This window comes from Apus apus, chromosome 3, assembly GCF_020740795.1.
Source record: "Apus apus isolate bApuApu2 chromosome 3, bApuApu2.pri.cur, whole genome shotgun sequence".
Classification (NCBI taxonomy): domain Eukaryota; kingdom Metazoa; phylum Chordata; class Aves; order Apodiformes; family Apodidae; genus Apus; species Apus apus.
Genome location: NC_067284.1, coordinates 7713685 through 7731093, shown reverse-complemented (window position 1 = coordinate 7731093; position 17409 = coordinate 7713685).

Below are 17409 nucleotides of genomic sequence, written 5' to 3'. Positions count from 1 at the left end.
TCAAGATTAAATGTTGCTTTCATGCCAAAGAAAAAAGGTGGTTGTTGCCTACAGGGTGTGAATTCATAGCCAAAGCACACAGGATGTTTGCAGCAATCTTCTTTGGTGGTGGTACTACTTTCCTCCTATGTATTACTTACATCACAAGATCTCTAACTGTTTTCAAGCTGTTTCTCCACCTGTATTCTGTAGAGTATTGGTTATCCAAGAAACATTCAAAAGTAGTCTGGAAAAAACCTGTATTTCCCCTTAATCTGCATTTAGTGCATGACTGCAGAAGAGAAACATATTACAAAATGAATGCTACATAGACTCATTCTTACATACCTGAGCAAGAAAACACAACAAAGTGAAAAATGCAAGCGGGAAAGGGGTATGTCAAGTTTAATCTTCCCTTTTTTTTTCTTGTAAATGAAAATCATTGCAGAAACAGTAGACATGATGGGCCTTAGAGCTGAGTTTTTTTGCTTTTCTGAGGAAAGTTTAGTCCAGCATATCAATAAAAATATTGAGGAGTGGTTCTCTTAAAGAAATCAATGTAATTACCCTGATAAAATTCAATGAAAAAAAATGAGTGTTATTATAAGGAGATGCAACTAAACAGTATCTGCTTTCAACATACCTCTTAAATTGAAATGGAACAGTTCTCACAGTTTAAAACTTGCATCTAAAACAGTGTTATGAGGATAAACAAATATGTGTGCATTTCAGGACTATTTTTGGAGTCAGCCGCTACATTTTATAACTTCAGGCTCATCACTTATTCCACTTAATCTCAGACACTTTCACTGCAGAGCATGGAGCTGCTCCATCCATCCTGCAATCCAAGAGAGAAGAGGAGCTCTGTGCCCCCAGGTCCAGCCAGTACACCTGCATCTGAGCAGGTATTCCCAGCAGGTACACACACCCCTTATGCATACACACATGCACACATGGCCATCAACTCAGACAGAAAACACAGCATTCATGCAAACACAAACAGCACCAATGGCCTCATCCTGTTCTTCTCTCTGGCTGAGCAGAATGAAGGGCAGCAGAAGCTGCATATGAGTATGGTAAAGTACAGACAGCAGACAGTCCTTCTAGGAGCTGCCACTGGATCCTGATCTCCTCAGTTCCTGGCAGCTGGATTTATGAGCCTTCTGGGTCCACAGCCCCACTCCAGTAGTCAGTACAGACCCCCTCAAAGATACACACACACATACACAGCAGTTGCCTCCAACGACTAGACTGAAATGCCAGATTCAACTACTAGTTTGTCCCTGGACCACCTAGTGTCTCGGCTGCCTCACTCTCAGAGCCACACACATGGAAATAGGTCTCCCCCGTAACTTGCTTTGATGACATACTGCTCTGGACTCCCTGTGACCACTTCCCTATACCAGACAATCACATATTTTCAGTAGAGTTCAAGCATTTCAGATCTGTACACACTACTCCTATATATTTTAATTTCTTCCTGATAAGTAGCTAAGTCTTTTACAAAATCCAGAGGAAACATGACACACACCTAAGAATAAAAATTGTCATCTGCTTTGGTGCTGTGTTACTTTTTGATGTGTCAAGAAGGTGATTTTTTTTTTTCTTCTGAAGGTCAATGGTATCAGGATACGCACCTAAATATGCTATAGGCTTGGCAAGCCTAAGCAGGGATGTTTTCACAGTTCAGTGTTTTTATTTGAAACATTATATATGGGATGTTAGACAAATTTGCACGGATTTCAGGAGGATTAGTGTAATCAGAGTTACATTTTATAGTTTTGCTACTTAAGCTTATGTCCTCAGACAGCTCACATCCAGGCAATAAGATGCATGTATTTTCACTCAAACAAAAAAATCCAGTTTCTCTTTCTCCTCATTCAGTAGTATGGGCCAGTAAGTTTGAACCTGTTTCTCACATCTGTGAAAAGCCACTTGTATAGGTAGTCCTAGGAAACAAAATTAATGAGATTACTTTCCGAGGTAAAAGGTCTCCCATTATTATAAAAGATCCCAAAATATTGCTTGATTCAGTCCTAAATCAGAGCATGAAATCTAGTGGTTTGTTTGGGTTTTTTTCAAATTAATTATAATTCCTTCTCCATTGTCCTTGACTGTCTTTCCATATTTGTATTGTTATAATTCAATCATTCTTGTTTAATTCTCATTTATTTTTATTGTTTCTATATTTTTTGGTTTTGCTTTCTTTTGACACAGTATTCCTCTACCAGATACAGTTGTTAAATATGAATTCAAAAGTGATTGAAATCAAGTGTGTCAGGGCCACAGGAAATATCTATGGGATTTGTAGTGCAGTGTTGAAGGAAATCCACCTAATGTAATAAAAAAATTCTCTGCATCCTGACCCTCAGGTTCATATAAATGCCACCCAGAGCTGTTTCCATCATTGTTATATAGTTTCCTTAAGCACAGTCCTTGTTTTCATAGTAATGACAGCACCGACCAGGAAATAACAAGGTTTGTGTTTCACTGCTTTCTCATCCATACATCCTTGAATAAGACACTGAGACCTATTTTATTACGTGGTCAAGGAACACATGGTTGCTTTGGTTTGAGAATTCAATCTGAAATCCTCCAAAATCTATCAAGACTTTTGGAAAAATCCTAAGCTTTCTTTATCTGATTTTCTTGCCTGAAAAACAAAGGTGTTGGTAATAAATATATACAGTGAAGTTCTGAAAGATAAACCAAAGTCTTGTAGGTACATTCAGGTTTTTAGCTAGGCTGAAATATTGATATATTTTTCTGGACATGAAGGCAATGGTTTCATTTTAATTTTCAAAGATTTTGTTCAAAATCGGTATTTTTTGCTTAAAATACAAGCTATTGTATTTCCTAAAACCACGTCTTTTATCCTTGTCTAAAATAAGAATACTAGGGATCAATACTTATGGGTTAATTTCAGAAATTAAAAAGATTTAATCTTCTTAAAACTATAGAAACCTTCTGTCAAAGCTTTTATAATGCTGGTATAAATTAATAATTTGATTTCAAGAAACAATTTGGTCTCATAATTACTACTTCTACAGGCAAGAAGTAAAGGCATTTAAACAAACTACATAAACCTTTCCAATAGATGATGCTAGATCCCAGTTCAGTTCTATTATACTGTGTCAGGAGCCCAAGGTTAATTCCTCTCTCATGGCTTGACCGGAGAAGGTGGACATATTCTGTTCAATGTCAGAAACACAAATTAGCATGACTGGGCACAATCAATAATTTGTGCTAAGAAAAGCTCAAGGCAAGGATAACAAGACCGAAGGTATGCTGGCAGAATGAAGTAGGAATCTTAGGTTGTTGGTGCTCATTGTTCAGCTTCTAACATGAGCATAATAAAACCCACCATGTACACTAACAGAGCTTACTGCTTAACTAGATACTGCAGACTTTATAGATTAAAAGCTGGGGAATCTTACAGATGGCAAAGCGAATGGAGAGGGTCTGGACATTGTGTGATCACGTGCTAAAATCTTCAGAATCTTGTACAGAAAAACACAGATACCAGCAAAGTCAGGCACTTGAGTAGTGTGACAGACTATGCAAAGACAGGCCGTGGTAGAAATCTGAAAGAGCTTGACAGACTGTGCTCTTTATATCATACCCACTCTTAATGAGAAACACATGAACTTGAACAAGTAGGGTCCTTTTCCCTGTATGCTTCTACAAGACCAGTTTTACTTTTTATATGAGTAAACTTGATTCCTGTAAATCCATCCATACTGTCACTTGCTCAGATTGTCCAGCTCTGCAACCTCTAATTCCTCCCAACAGAGCAGTGGTGAAATATTTTGCTTTCAGTGGTGAGTCAGAGCATCCAAGTTCATGTCACATGGCCTCCAAAATCACATAGACAGCCTCACACAGCTGCAGGGACTGATGCCAGCTTTATACTCTTTCACAGTGATCTCATTAGTACCTAGCTTTGAGAACATGGAACTCAGACAAGGAGCATGGAGCATGTGTAACTAGACAAGAAAACTTCTAGGAATTTATCTTGATAGATGACACGCAGTCCAACTAATGTTAAATTCCTCTTGGCTCTACTTCTTTTTTTTCAGAACAAGGAAAAGTGTGAGAACAACAAAGTTTTGAAAAATGTTGAGATTCCCATGAAGAACTCAATGGACAAATTCAGAGCAAAATTGGCTTTGGAAATGTATCTTATATTCATTTTTGAAGGTTCTTATAGAATGTGATTGAAACAAATTGGATCTAAACTACTCATATGTTATTAATATGTCAGTATATAAGGATCACTTGTCTCTTCTGGACACAATCTACAAAAAAAGTCTAGTGAGTTTGGGATTTTCGGGGGGGTTTGTGTAGGGGTTTTTCCCCCCAGATCATATTCTTTCATAAGAATAAAGGCTAAAGGTTTTGAACTGTTATTTGAATTGATCCCCTCCATCTCTATGTTATGCTTCACTAAAAAGCCACTTCAGAAATTGGAAGACTGGAGGTGTAATAAATCCAGTATAAGTTCTTACTGAACCAAAACCTGAAGCAAGTACTGAAGCTCTTTCATTCTCAATACAGCACCAAGAAGAAACTTAAAGCTTTTGCATCTTTATCTTAATGAATTTTTAACTGAAAGCTGAACTTAGTCTGAAATTTATCTGCATCTGAGCCTAAATGATGAGGTAAGAAAGAAGGATTTTAATAATTTCTATGCAACAATTTGCACAACCCTATGGAGATGCTCCAGGAAACCTTATCTTTTGAAAACATGAAACTACACAGCTGTGAAGAGACTGTAATTTTGTTTACAAGTTATTACATATTTCTAAACTCTAAAATCACACCAACTTACATTCTACTATTATTCACATGTTCCCAGTGTTCCTGTCCTAGCATGTCATACTTCCAAAGAGGAATCAGTTTGAGCTAGGACCATGTCTACAGATACATAAATGTGTGTTCTTGTACACTGCAGAGCCCTTAAAAAGTGTAAATACCTGGGACAAACTGGCCTCCCTGCTGTGTGTAAATACTAAATAGTGTCAGTAAGTTCAGCTTGCTGGAGGGATTTTTCTGTTTTACCAGATCAAGATGGACTAAAAATATCACTTCAGTGACTGGAAAAAATAACCTTTCATAGCTAGAATATTTCAGAAAGACAAGTGTTTGTTTTGTGTGGTTTTGTGAAAGTCCAAGGCCCAGAAAACCATCTGGAAACATTTGTCCAAATATGCATATTGATAAATTTAGAGCAAGTTTTTGCTGCCAAATGTTCCTCTTTAATAAAATGTTTCCACAATAACCAACAGAAGAACCTCTTTATCCAACAAAAACAATAAATAAACAAAAAATTCTATCATACAAAATGACTCAAATTCTTCTTCCTGGACATGTGAGACTCACCATACAAGCTTCTCCATTCAGATTCTAGTTATCTGAATTATTTTTTTGAAATAACTCATGACTGAATAGGCACAACACAAAACCTTTAAATACATATTTAATTGTTATTCTTTTCATGTAAAACACAGTTCTATTTCACTTCAATGCTTTGTTTCGCTTTCTTTGGTTAAGACCTTTTTCAAAAATGAGTGAAACCACACCTTGTAAAGCCGAATGAACGTCGCCATGTCTGTGAATTAGCATTTGTAGACTAAAAGTTTAACATATTTTAAATGAAGTGGAGGAATTTTGAGACTTTCTTTTTGGCATTTCAGCCCACAGATTAATTCAGTTGCAGTAACCAACTTTAAAAAGTTAACTCCTTCCCCTGTACTTTATAGCATTATGATTTGAAGCCTTTCATGAAAGCTGTTATTTAAATCTGCCCAATCCAAAAAAGAAACCGTGCAATGATCTTTTATACCCTTATGAAATACTGTTACCATGAAGATACTGATCAAAATGATGGTAGCTTTTTTCACTCAATAAATTTATGACTCTAACTCAGAAGAAAAGAAAAAGTTCTGCCTTAACCAATCCTGAAAACTCTTTGGGAACATACTTTGGGAACATAGTCAGAGCCATATTTTTATCACAGTCAAAAAATAATTCAGTTTTAATTCAAATCTTTCAAGGACTTTCAAAGTCTTTAGAAAGACTTATGAAATCAATGACTTCTAGATCATTTTAGAGAAGTAAAATAATAGTATTATTAGTGAATTAGCAAATCTAGCAGACTAAAATAAACCTTGGAAAGGTTTTTCACTTCACAGGGCTTTTCAGATGTAGTAGTACTGTTTTATACTCCCACTGAATGTTTATTCTCTTTATTTTTATATACAAAAAATCTTGGCTTTGATCAACATGTTTCTGACTGCATCTGTAGAATTTCTGGTCACCTAATCTTTTTTCTGTACTTATTTCTCTAGGAGATTTGTCCAGAAATACACTGGAAGTTCTTGATATATTCCTCGTTAGAGCTACAGCTTCATGTGTTAAGTCCTATAAGTGCAGCTTTGATGGCAACATTTCAGTTTAACACCAATGATTGAGAAAAATGCAATGAAAACCAGACCTTGGCTACCATTTTAATTCAAGGTTCTGAGGATGAAATTCAGCCCTTCTCAGAGGTAAAGAAGGGAAAAGATTCACATTGCCTAATTCCTGGATTTTTAGAAGTCAGTTGTCTGAGTTATTTACTTCATGGTCACCTTTATAATCAATGGAGAGAAGCAGGTAACTCTAAAGAGCAATTCATCTTCTCCTAAGGTAGGAAGGATGAATGTCTTTTAGTTGTGCCTATTTCTCTCTGCTGACTTTGTGGGTAGTCAGGGATGACTAACTCAGATGAAAAATTTTTAGATGTCTAAATTTAAGTGAGATGAATCCCACCCAGTAAGTACACCCATCCTTTTCCTCCTGTTTCATCTTTTTTTCGAAGACTTAATGGTAATGTCTCCCTTGGATGGAATTTAGTAATTAGGATGTGTGTTTTTGAAATAAGAATGCTTTTGACATTTCTATATGGGTAGATCTTCCTTCTCTTTCTCACACTGTCAAGGCATCAGATCTTCCCCCACCTCCCTGCTTTCTTAGTGGGTCTGCAGTCTTGACAATGTACTCATTCCTCATCCAACAGGACAATCAGTGAGCAGGCGAAAATGGATGCAGGCAGGAGTGGCAGATGAAGGGGCTGGGCCACACAAAATATCCAGTGTGAAGGAGAAAAACTTCTTTTTTTTGGCCCTGAAATTTGAGAAGAAACACTTGCTGATTGAGGGAGGTTGTAAGCCTGAGGCATGAAGGGTGTCTGCAGGGCAGGATCTGCCTGGGTTTTAACAGGTATTCGAGGCATCCACCTGAGGATTTTCAGATACATCTGTAAGTAAATTGAGGGAAACTGAAGAGTTCTTCCTCACTTATTCTCTTCCACATGTGTTTCCAAAACCCAATAGCTATTGGAAGTAATAGCACATAACAAATGCTGTAGTTATTTTATCCATCTTCAAATACTTTAGTAAATCTTAAATAGGTATGAAAATAGGAATAAACATAAACTTCATACTGTTGCAGATATACCATTCATATGTTCATCGAACAATCTGAGTTATTTGGCACTAAAAGTCTAATGGTCTCTTTGTTTCAAATTTGGTGCTTTAAAAAAGAAATTGTAATGACACTTAGTTTGATGTCAAAAGATGAAATTTACAAAATGAAAGTGTACAACTCATTCTTTTTCTTTGCTGTTTTCATAGGAGCAGTCATTCCCTATTAATATTTTTAATAAAATGCCAAATCACTATTATTATAAAGACATTATCATTATGCCAATAGTACTATAAAAGAGTCTCATCTCTGATATGGAAGTTAAATAAGCCCAGTGGGAAAAGAAATGGAGGCCGAATCGCTGCTGTAAGTCAAAAGAAATCACCTGGGTGACCTTGTAAGAATGGCTCAGACCGTGTTCCACACCCTGTGACTTGCCAAGTAGCAGAGCTGGATGTAGGTATCATTAATGTAACATTTTAATAACGTTGCCTGACCATGGCCAATTTGGTCTTCTGAGTCTTTCAAAAAAAATGTCCATAATTACCAAAGCCCACAGGCCCTAGGGTTTAAAAATGACCTCTTGTTTGTTTTCAGTGAAAAACAGTGGAGGCAGAGAATCAATTTTAATCAATATTTTCAATAGAATTGAATAGAGAATTTACCAGAATGCCTTCTCATTCTTGGCTTTTTATATCTAGGGCACCAAGTGCACCTGCATGTGTGCAAACCCACCTCCTCATAACTTTAGCAAGGTATGCCAATTAAATCTAACTGGCTGTAAGAAGTCCAGCTATAGTTCTAATCAGCTTGAGGAAAGCTTTTCCTTTGACTGTAATGATGACAGCACTAGTTCTACAATGCACAAGCTGCTTACCAAGTCCTCAGTTTGACTGAGCACTGAGCATTTCCCACCCAAAAAATCCCCGGGTGCTCCCTTTCATTAATGAACCCAGTTGCAGTATCACCCTGTACCTTTCAGGATCTAGTTAGCCACTATGTCTCCTTAAACTTATTGAGGGGTCACTGAGACCAGAAGAAGGAGAAGTCAGGAAAAGGGGTGAGGAGTGGACCAGTTGGCCTAGTCTTTAACAACAGTATTTCCTGTCCGTAAAGTTCTACTCTTATGTTTTCATCTTCTTTTAATGGTTTCCTGCTACATCCTAGAATAAGTCATTGTCAGTGGGGGAAACGAAAGTGTTCAGGTAATTGAAATGATGTTCAACATTTAAAAGTAATTTTCTTATTCAGTACTGAGGAATAACTAACAAATACTCAACTTAATTATTCAGTATTCCAAAATGTCCTTTGAATAATGATAGTGCTCTAGGGCCTTGAGTTTAGGCCATTAAAGTGCCCTTTCAGCTCAACTACCCCATGAATGCTTTAGGGAGACTCCTATTTTTACTGATTAGCAAACCCCTATAATCTATTTCAGAACACAAGTGACATCTTTCTTTGAGTATCCAGGACCCATGACCTCAGGGAGATGTGCTGTGTCACAGGCTTGACTGATAGAAAGGCAATATTCCTCCTTCAGACTCTAATTGGAACTACTCAGTGCAGCTGAAGGATTGAGCAACTCCGTATTATTCCGTTTAATGGCCTTTTTGCATTTACAAATCATTTATCAGAATCATCCTCAAATGAAAAATGATAATAATAGCAAAGATATTTGGCACAATATGTTTGGTTTGTTATCCAAAGGCTTTGTACAGAGGCAACGAAGTACAGGGGGATGATGTCATACTCTGGAGCGGGTGCAAAAGGGGAATAATTCTTAATTTCTGGCTGACTTCCCAGGCTTTCTCTTGGTCCTCTTCTACCGGAATCTGTCACAGCTCTTTCTGTCACAGTTGTAAAATACTTTCGGAGAAACATAAAGTTTTTATGAGAAGAATGATAAAAGAGATGACTTATTCTAGGGCTGGGGGTTAATATTTGCACTCGTGGGCTGACGTTGAGACTTAAAAATAAAAAGATTGAGGAAGAAAGTCAAAGTCCTTTATTTCCCCTTATGGTTATTCAGAAGACACAGCAGCAGCTGATACTGAGAGATACTGAGCTACTGTCATGGGATTCTGAGCACGATGGGCTTATTGATAGATAGACCCCACTCCTGCTGAGTTCCCTTTCAAAATTAAAAATAAAATAATTTTTTTTTTTTTAAATAAAGAAAATATAATAGAAAACAAATTATATCTTTGAAATTATAATGTCTTTTATATCAAATTCAGGCACTGGTGATGAAAGATCTCCCAACCCTCGAAGACACTGGGTATACTAACTCATGCCTTCTGGCTTAACTCACACAGAATGACTTATTCTTTTTTAACAAACAGGACTGTCTCAGAGACAGAATACTTCTCCTCCATGTGTTTGCCCTTTTCGTATAATATTTACTTAGAGCCACCTAATGGGAAATGTCATTGAGGTTTTGAGTGTCTTCTGAAGAATGGGGACATTAAGATACTGAAACTATATGCTGTCAAAAACTATCTTAAGTAGTCTGGTTCATCAAGTAATACAGTAACTGAGATTCAATTTAGAGGACTTTTTATGTTGCAATGAACAAGGAAAGACTTTAATACCTGTGATACATTTGGCTTTTTTTTTTCTTCTTTCAAGGAAGGACAGTCTCCTAGTTCTTGCAGTTTATTAAAGCTTTAAGCTGTCAGGTTATTACTGTCACTTTCAAGAAAGGAAAGAGCAACTGATGTAAAATTAATTTATTGAATAGAATTGTTTTGCCCCAAGGGAATAACATCACCATTTAATTTAATTTCCCCATCATATTGTCTCATTTGCAGAGGAAAAAAAATAACTTTCCTTTTTAAAAGAACAAAGTATGTTATGCTGAATGGTGAATTTGTCCTTACAGTTTTTTCTTGTTATAGATTATCTGTTGTCATAAGAATTTTTCAGACTCCCTGTGGTTTCTGCCTACTGCTTTTCTTCAAAATACTGAATTGTGAAAGTTCTCTCAAAGGTCCAGTCCTGAGCCTCTTGGCTGATGGATGTATTTCCGTTGATACATTTTGGTTTGAATCAAGCCAAAGGGGAGGAGAAAATAGAAAACAGAATGAATTTAGTATTAGAAAATACATCTGGACCATTTACCAGTCTGTTCAGGATGCCTTCAGTATCCCAGGCAACCTGACCTTGTTCATCTGTAATGATATTAGCAGACCCAGGTGGGAGAGTGCTTTTGAACAGTTCAGTGGTATGGGATTTATTTATCACAATTTTAGAGCTACTCTGTCAAATCAATACATTGCCAGGTCCAACCTCAATGGAGATAGAGGGCTTGTAGTTACAACCTTTCTACCACCTGTTTGGTCAAAGTACTGTCTCACACATTTTAGGTATCTACTTAGCAAACACAAAATTTTACTGTCTGTACTCAATTTATTGAAAGAAAAAGACTTTGCATTTCAGTTAACTGCCCTTGAGAGGAATAAAACTGTGGAAATTATTAGTGCAGATTTTGTTGAAGCAACTTCTTAGCATTGTTCCAATCTTCTCAGTTCCTGCCTTCTAACTGACAGTATCACTGTGTCATGCAGAGGTTATTAAAAGCAGAAAACAACAACTGTGATGCATTAGAGTCTGTTCAGTAGCTACAATGCAACAGAAGGGGAGGTGTGCAATCCTGTGTACACTGGGAACATGGTGCATTTTGTTAAAAGCTGATATGCTTGCTTTGGTACCTGACCTACACCAACTTCAAATCTGGAAGTGGCAGCTGACAGAAAATGTTTTACCATCGATTCAATGGCCTGAGTAGTTCTAGGTATCTTCTTCAACATGCTGCTCATCTGCAGAGGTTTACAGCAAAGTTAAGGTGAGGCACCACCAGCCAAGATAAATTAAGCCTTAACACTTGAACTAAAGAGAATTCAATCAAGGTGCAGTCAAAAGCTAATATATCTAGTTAGAAGACTAATTGCTGTACTGACTTTGTGTGCCTAATGGCTGCAGATTCAAAGGTACCCATGAGAGAACTTCCTGGCCTGCAAATGTGTGCGGTGGGACAGGGAAGGGTCACTGTGCTTGGAAATGTTCTTTCCCATACACTCTGTAAACTGGAGTTTAGACATGAGGAGAGATAAGCTGAGGGGAGTTAAGACCTGGGAGATATCCTTGTGTGGGTCAGGGAAGTTGAGAACAAACACAGGAGTCCCTTAGGGAGTCTGGCTCCTGGTAACAAAGGCAGCCACACTACCCTTCAGTGAAGGTGATAACAGGTCAGTCATAGAATCATAGAATCCTAGGGGTTGGAAGGGACCTCAAAACATCATCTAGTCCAACCCCCCTGCCAGAGCAGGGTCACCTAGAGCACATCACACAGGAAGGCGTCCAGGCGGGTTTTGAATGTCTCCAGAGAAGGAGACTCCACAACCTCTCTGGGCAACCTGTTCCAGGGCTCTGTCACTCTCACAGTAAAAAAAAAAAATTCTGATATTCACCTTAAACCTCCTATGCTCCAATTTGTATCCATTACTCCTTGTCCTATCACTGGTCATCACTGAAAAAAGCTTAACTCCATCTTCTTGACACTCACCCTTTACGTATTTGTAAGCATTGATGAGGTCCCCCCTCAGTCTCCTTTTCTCCAAACTAAAGAGACCCAGCTCTCTCAGTCTTTACTCATAAGGGAAGTGACAAGTGGCTGCCAAAGGAAAGATCTCTCTTACAGGGAAAAGAAGCTTTAAAAATCTTGAGGACAAAACAGAGAACCAGCCCTTACCCTTTAAATTGTTGTTGTTTGTTTGCTCTCTGTTTTAGTTATTTCAAATAGCAGGCACAAAGGCAACTATCACAGTCTGTCAAGATAACAATTTTTTTTTTCAAAATTCATGTCAAACAACAGAGACTTTTTGAGAAGTTTTCCTTTGCTTTGTTTGCTTTTAACAATCGAGCTCTGTTGTTTTTTTTAATGGTAGAAGTGAAGTTCAAGTACTGAGCCAGTCATAAACCCCATATGATTTTATTAAAGATAATATAAATTTTTCCAGGTTTCTCTCCCCACATCACATGAACAGGAACCAGTGAACCCCTTCATTTCTTCAAGCTGTTTCTTGTCTTAATAACACATATTTACTAAAGCAAAGTAGGGTCTTGCAAGCCACCCCAGGAGAAGTAGCATCAGGGCCCAGTGCTCCCACTGCTATGGAGGTGCTGTGCATCACTGAGACCTTGGTGGTTCAGTTTGACATGGAGTATCTGTAAAGGCAGAGGAGAAGAAAGTGTGAGAACCTCTGCCTTTTCAGCACTGTTGGTGAATAATCCACTTGTCCTGTTTAACAGTGGGACAGTATTTTCCTCCTGGTTTTGCTTGGTTATTTTACACACCTGAAGAACCCTTCCTTGTAGCTTTTTACATCTCTGGCCAGTTTCAGTTTGAGCTGAGTTTTTGCTTTTCTAACTTCATCTCTGCGGATGCCCTTGTAGTTCTCAATGGATATTCGCACACTTTTCCATTTCTGGTATGTTTCTCTTCTGGTTTTGAGCAAACTCAGAAGCTTGCAGTTAACCCAAAAGGGTCTCTTGCTCTGCCTGCTTCCTATGCTTTTAAAGAGAATGAACTATTTTTGTACTTCCAGGAGAGCATTACTGAAAAACTCCCAGCAGTTGCTAGCTCCTTTATCCTCCATGGAAGCTTCCCACAGAATCCCTCTCAACTGAGTTCTGAGCAAGCTGCAGTTTGCTCTTCTAAACTGAAAATCTTTGTCCCACTACTAACCTTCAGTGTGCTCAACAGGATCCCAAACTCCACGATATTGTGATCATTGGAGCCAAGCCTATCACTGACCAAGGTAGTATAAAGTAAGTTTTCTTGGTTTGTGAGTAGCAAGTCCAGCAGTGCCTCATTCCTAGTTGGTAGATCTAACATTTGTATGAGGAAGCAGTCTTCTACACATTCCAGGAATTTGATGAATGACATGTGAGCTCCTGAATTTTCTTCCAACAAATGTCTGCATAGTTGAATTCACCCGTAATAACCAGGTTCTGTTGACCCAAAGCATGTTTTAGGGACTCAAATATTGCTTTGTTGGACATATCATCTTGGTTTGGAGGTCGGTAGCAGATGCCTATTGTAAGATCCCACTTGGAGATGACCTCTCTGATCTTGACCCAGAGGCATTTGATAGGGCTTCCACAATTGCCATAGTCAACTTCTATACATTCAAGCGTCTCCTTATCACAAAGTGTGACAACTCCTACTTTTCTTCCTTGCCTGTCTTTATGAAACAGCCTACAGCCATCAATCATGATCCTCCAGTCATGTGAGTCATCCAACCATGTCTCAGTTATTCCTATGATATCATAGCTTTCTGACCAGGCATGGAGCTCCAGTTCCTCCTGTTTGTTCCTCTGCAGGAGACAGGGACATACTGGAGCATATTCAGATAAGCATCTGACATACAAGGACAGTCTGAGAGAGCTGGACTTGTTCAAAGTGGAGAAGAGAGGGATCAGGGGGATCTGATCAATATGTAAAAAACCTGCTGTAAGAAGGCAAACCCAAACTCTTTTTTGAAAAACAGAACTTTTGATTTAAAGAAACCAACACAGAAACAGACATCTATATACACACCCACATATTGGGAGAGTGAGAGAGCACAGCAACAGGTTGCCCAGAGAGGTTGTGGAGTCTCCAGATTAGGAGATTTTCAAAATCTGACAGGACACAATTCTGGTGACCCTGCTTTGAGGAGGGAGATGGACACGAGACCTCCAAACATCTCTTCCCAACTGAGCCAATTTATTGTTATATTCTCACAGATGCCTCATTTGTCTTTAGCAACCTGGATTTCTTAATCTTATAAGTGAAGGCAACTGATAAGACATATATGGTTGTCTCTCTAGTCTTATTCATAGAATCATTATTGATAACACAGTATACATTATGAAGTTTATTTCATTCCTTGGCCCTCCTGTTGCAGTGTGAAAGATCTTTGTATGGATACTAAAAGTAATGAGAGTGAACATCTCCTGTCCATGTAAAAATACAACCATTGCCACTGATGAGGTTTCCCAAGTCTTTGGTTGTGATGTACAGATACTTCTTCTGTAACCTACTGTCTGTCCTCTCATGGATGGTGGATGCTTCTTCTGGGAGGAGCTACCCTTTGTACACACAGGGGCAACTTGTGTCTATGGAAGCAAACTTTGTGTCTGAGTGGTTTGAATACAAAATGTGCTTGAAAAAGTAAGAGTATAGTAAAGAGAAAATGGTGCAGTTTCTATTGTGCAATAAAGCAAAGCACTGTCACCTGTACTGCAAAATAAACTTCTCAACTTTTCAAGAGAGAGCCTTCAAAGCAGTTATTATCATCTGAAATAGGAAGGAGCAAAGCTCTAGAGCACTACAAGAGTGAAAGTATCTCCTAGAAATACACTTCAGGGGGAAAAAAAAAAATCAGACTCTTGAACTTGTAAATATCGAAGCTCAACATTAAACACAATAGGGGGAAAAGTGACTACAACAGACTCTTAAAAGTTAAGCTGAAAATTTTAGAGGGATAGATGGTAGGAGATCATATCTATCTGAAGACAGCAAGGAAAATTATCTCCAAAAGTACGGTGGGGCTAGTTACTGGTTACTGCTAAAATGAAATGGCACTTAAGCAACACTAAAAGCTTCAGTTAAAAATTTCATTGTGTTTAAATAGACTACTAAAGCTTTAGAGAAACTGGGTTCAAGTAAATGGAGAGGTTCCCAGCTGTGTTCACCAGTGTCAGAAAGAAGGGAAAGATTAACATTTGCACATTGCATGAAATTGCATAATGTCAGATTGTCTCAATCTTATCCCAAAAGAAAGACAATGAAGAGAGCCTGAGTGGGGCTTTTATCATGGCATCTAGTTTAAGGAGTAAAAATATTACTCATATTAAACAGAAGGGTAGGAGAAAGTACTGCTTTATTCATTTAATATGGAAGTTGCTAGCCCAAAGAAGTTACGTTAGTCATATACATTAATAATTTGATGCATGCACCTTGCCTGGTTGTGTGAGTGAAATTTCTTCTAGAAATATTACCACATAAGGTTGTGTGCTGCAATGTAAACTTCTGTAAAGGCTTTGGGTTGCACAGGAAAAGAACTTTGCATTCCAGAGGATGCGGAGTTCTGCTTATTGGTGAGATTGCATTGAAATGGCTATTATATTTTTTTTCACTTATTTTTCAGCCAAGATGGATGTGCCCATTCTTCCAATAGAGACCCTTTCTTTTTTTGCACTAATCTAAATAAATGAATGCAACTACCTTCTCTGCTGCTGTTTTATAACTAACAGGGATGTTAGTGTAACTCACTATATGAGAGACATAGTTTTCTTAGCTAAAGCAAGAGCTGGATTATATAGGGAAAAAAATTGGCAGTAAAGTTCCAGAGAAAACTTAAATTGTTTTCTGTTGTTCCGCTATTCTTGTTCTTCTTCTTCTGTCCTGAAAGAACAATTAGATTGACTTGGAAGCACTTAGTTTACCACTGTAACATAAGCAGCAAATTTCCTCTGCCGTGTCCCCATTTTTATAATTCACTAGTCAGTGAAGATAAAATGCTATGATTACATTATTTTCATCTTGTCTCTAAAGAAAGGAATTGACAGTGGACTGAGCTGTAAGTATCCTGTATTTCTATGATGTAAAATAAAAATTATACAGCATTTAATTTTTTTTCTTTACCCCATTAAAATGTACCTGTACTTTTGAATCAGGCCTGAACATTTCTGTTTCCCAGGCAAAATCAGTTTTATTTGTCTTCTTACCAAACACAGCAAAGAACATGCTGGTTGTTTTCTGCTTTCTTGTCTGGGGAGCAAAGTACAGCACAGATATGGTCAGCAAGGCAGCCCAGTAGGTCTAATTTGCACACCTCATCAAAAGGGAGCCATGCAGTGATATTAATGTTATTCAGAACTAGTATGGTTACCAAATCAAAATAGTAGCTTTACCTTGGATCTCCACATTTTCTAGCTCTACATTCCCCTACACAGCTCTGAACTCCCAATGTTAGAGGGATAAATAGATACTTCTAGAAGAAAAGGGATGGCAGATGGACTGGAAAGCAATCTTTTGCTCAACTTACACTCCCATTTGCAGATGCACTTGTCTGCAAACAGTCCTTTCAATTAAGAACAGCTTTAGCTTTATAAGCCTGGAGTGCTCTCATGCTAAACCCAGCATGAGAACACAGAACAGTACTCACACTAACAAGGCATGAACCTGCAAAACACCTTGGCATGCTTGTGGGTCCAAAAGAAGTTTCATTCATCAGAACTGTCTTGTATGGCAAAAATTAGGCTGAGTCTTTTTAGTACTAGTGAATTCATATATAAATCCCTGTGAGTTTATGTGTATATCTGTGTGCATGTTCAGAGAAAATACTATAATGACTATAAATCTATTCTCTCCAGCAAGATAATCTTGGGGATTTTAAAAAATTTTCCAGCTTGTGTCTTGTAATTATTATCAAACAATTGAGGAGCCAGTGGTTCCCAATGGTGGAGTTTGTGAGCATTTGGCAGCAGCCTCTTCCATTTTTATGACGAGATTAACAAAAAATTCCTTCCTGAGCCTGGAGCTGCCATTGCACCTTGGCAAATATTAAATCACAGAAAAGTTAATGAGCAATAGCCACCTTCACTGTATCAAATATTTTTCACATATTTTTTCCTTTACTTGAAAGCATTATTATTTCAGTACCTAGAGTATTAAATTATTTATTAATTATTTTCTTCATTTGTATATATTTGATATAGTATCTATTTTTAATTATCTGAAGTCTTATTTAATTTTGACTTCATTAAAAATTACATATGGATTTGTACACATACTCATCTCTTCTACATGTGAGAAGATGCAATATTGTGTTAGCTGGAAATAGTCAATTAAAGTGCTCAGTGCATAAACACAAAAATGTTTTCCCTTATCAAAGATAATAGAGAAGAATGATG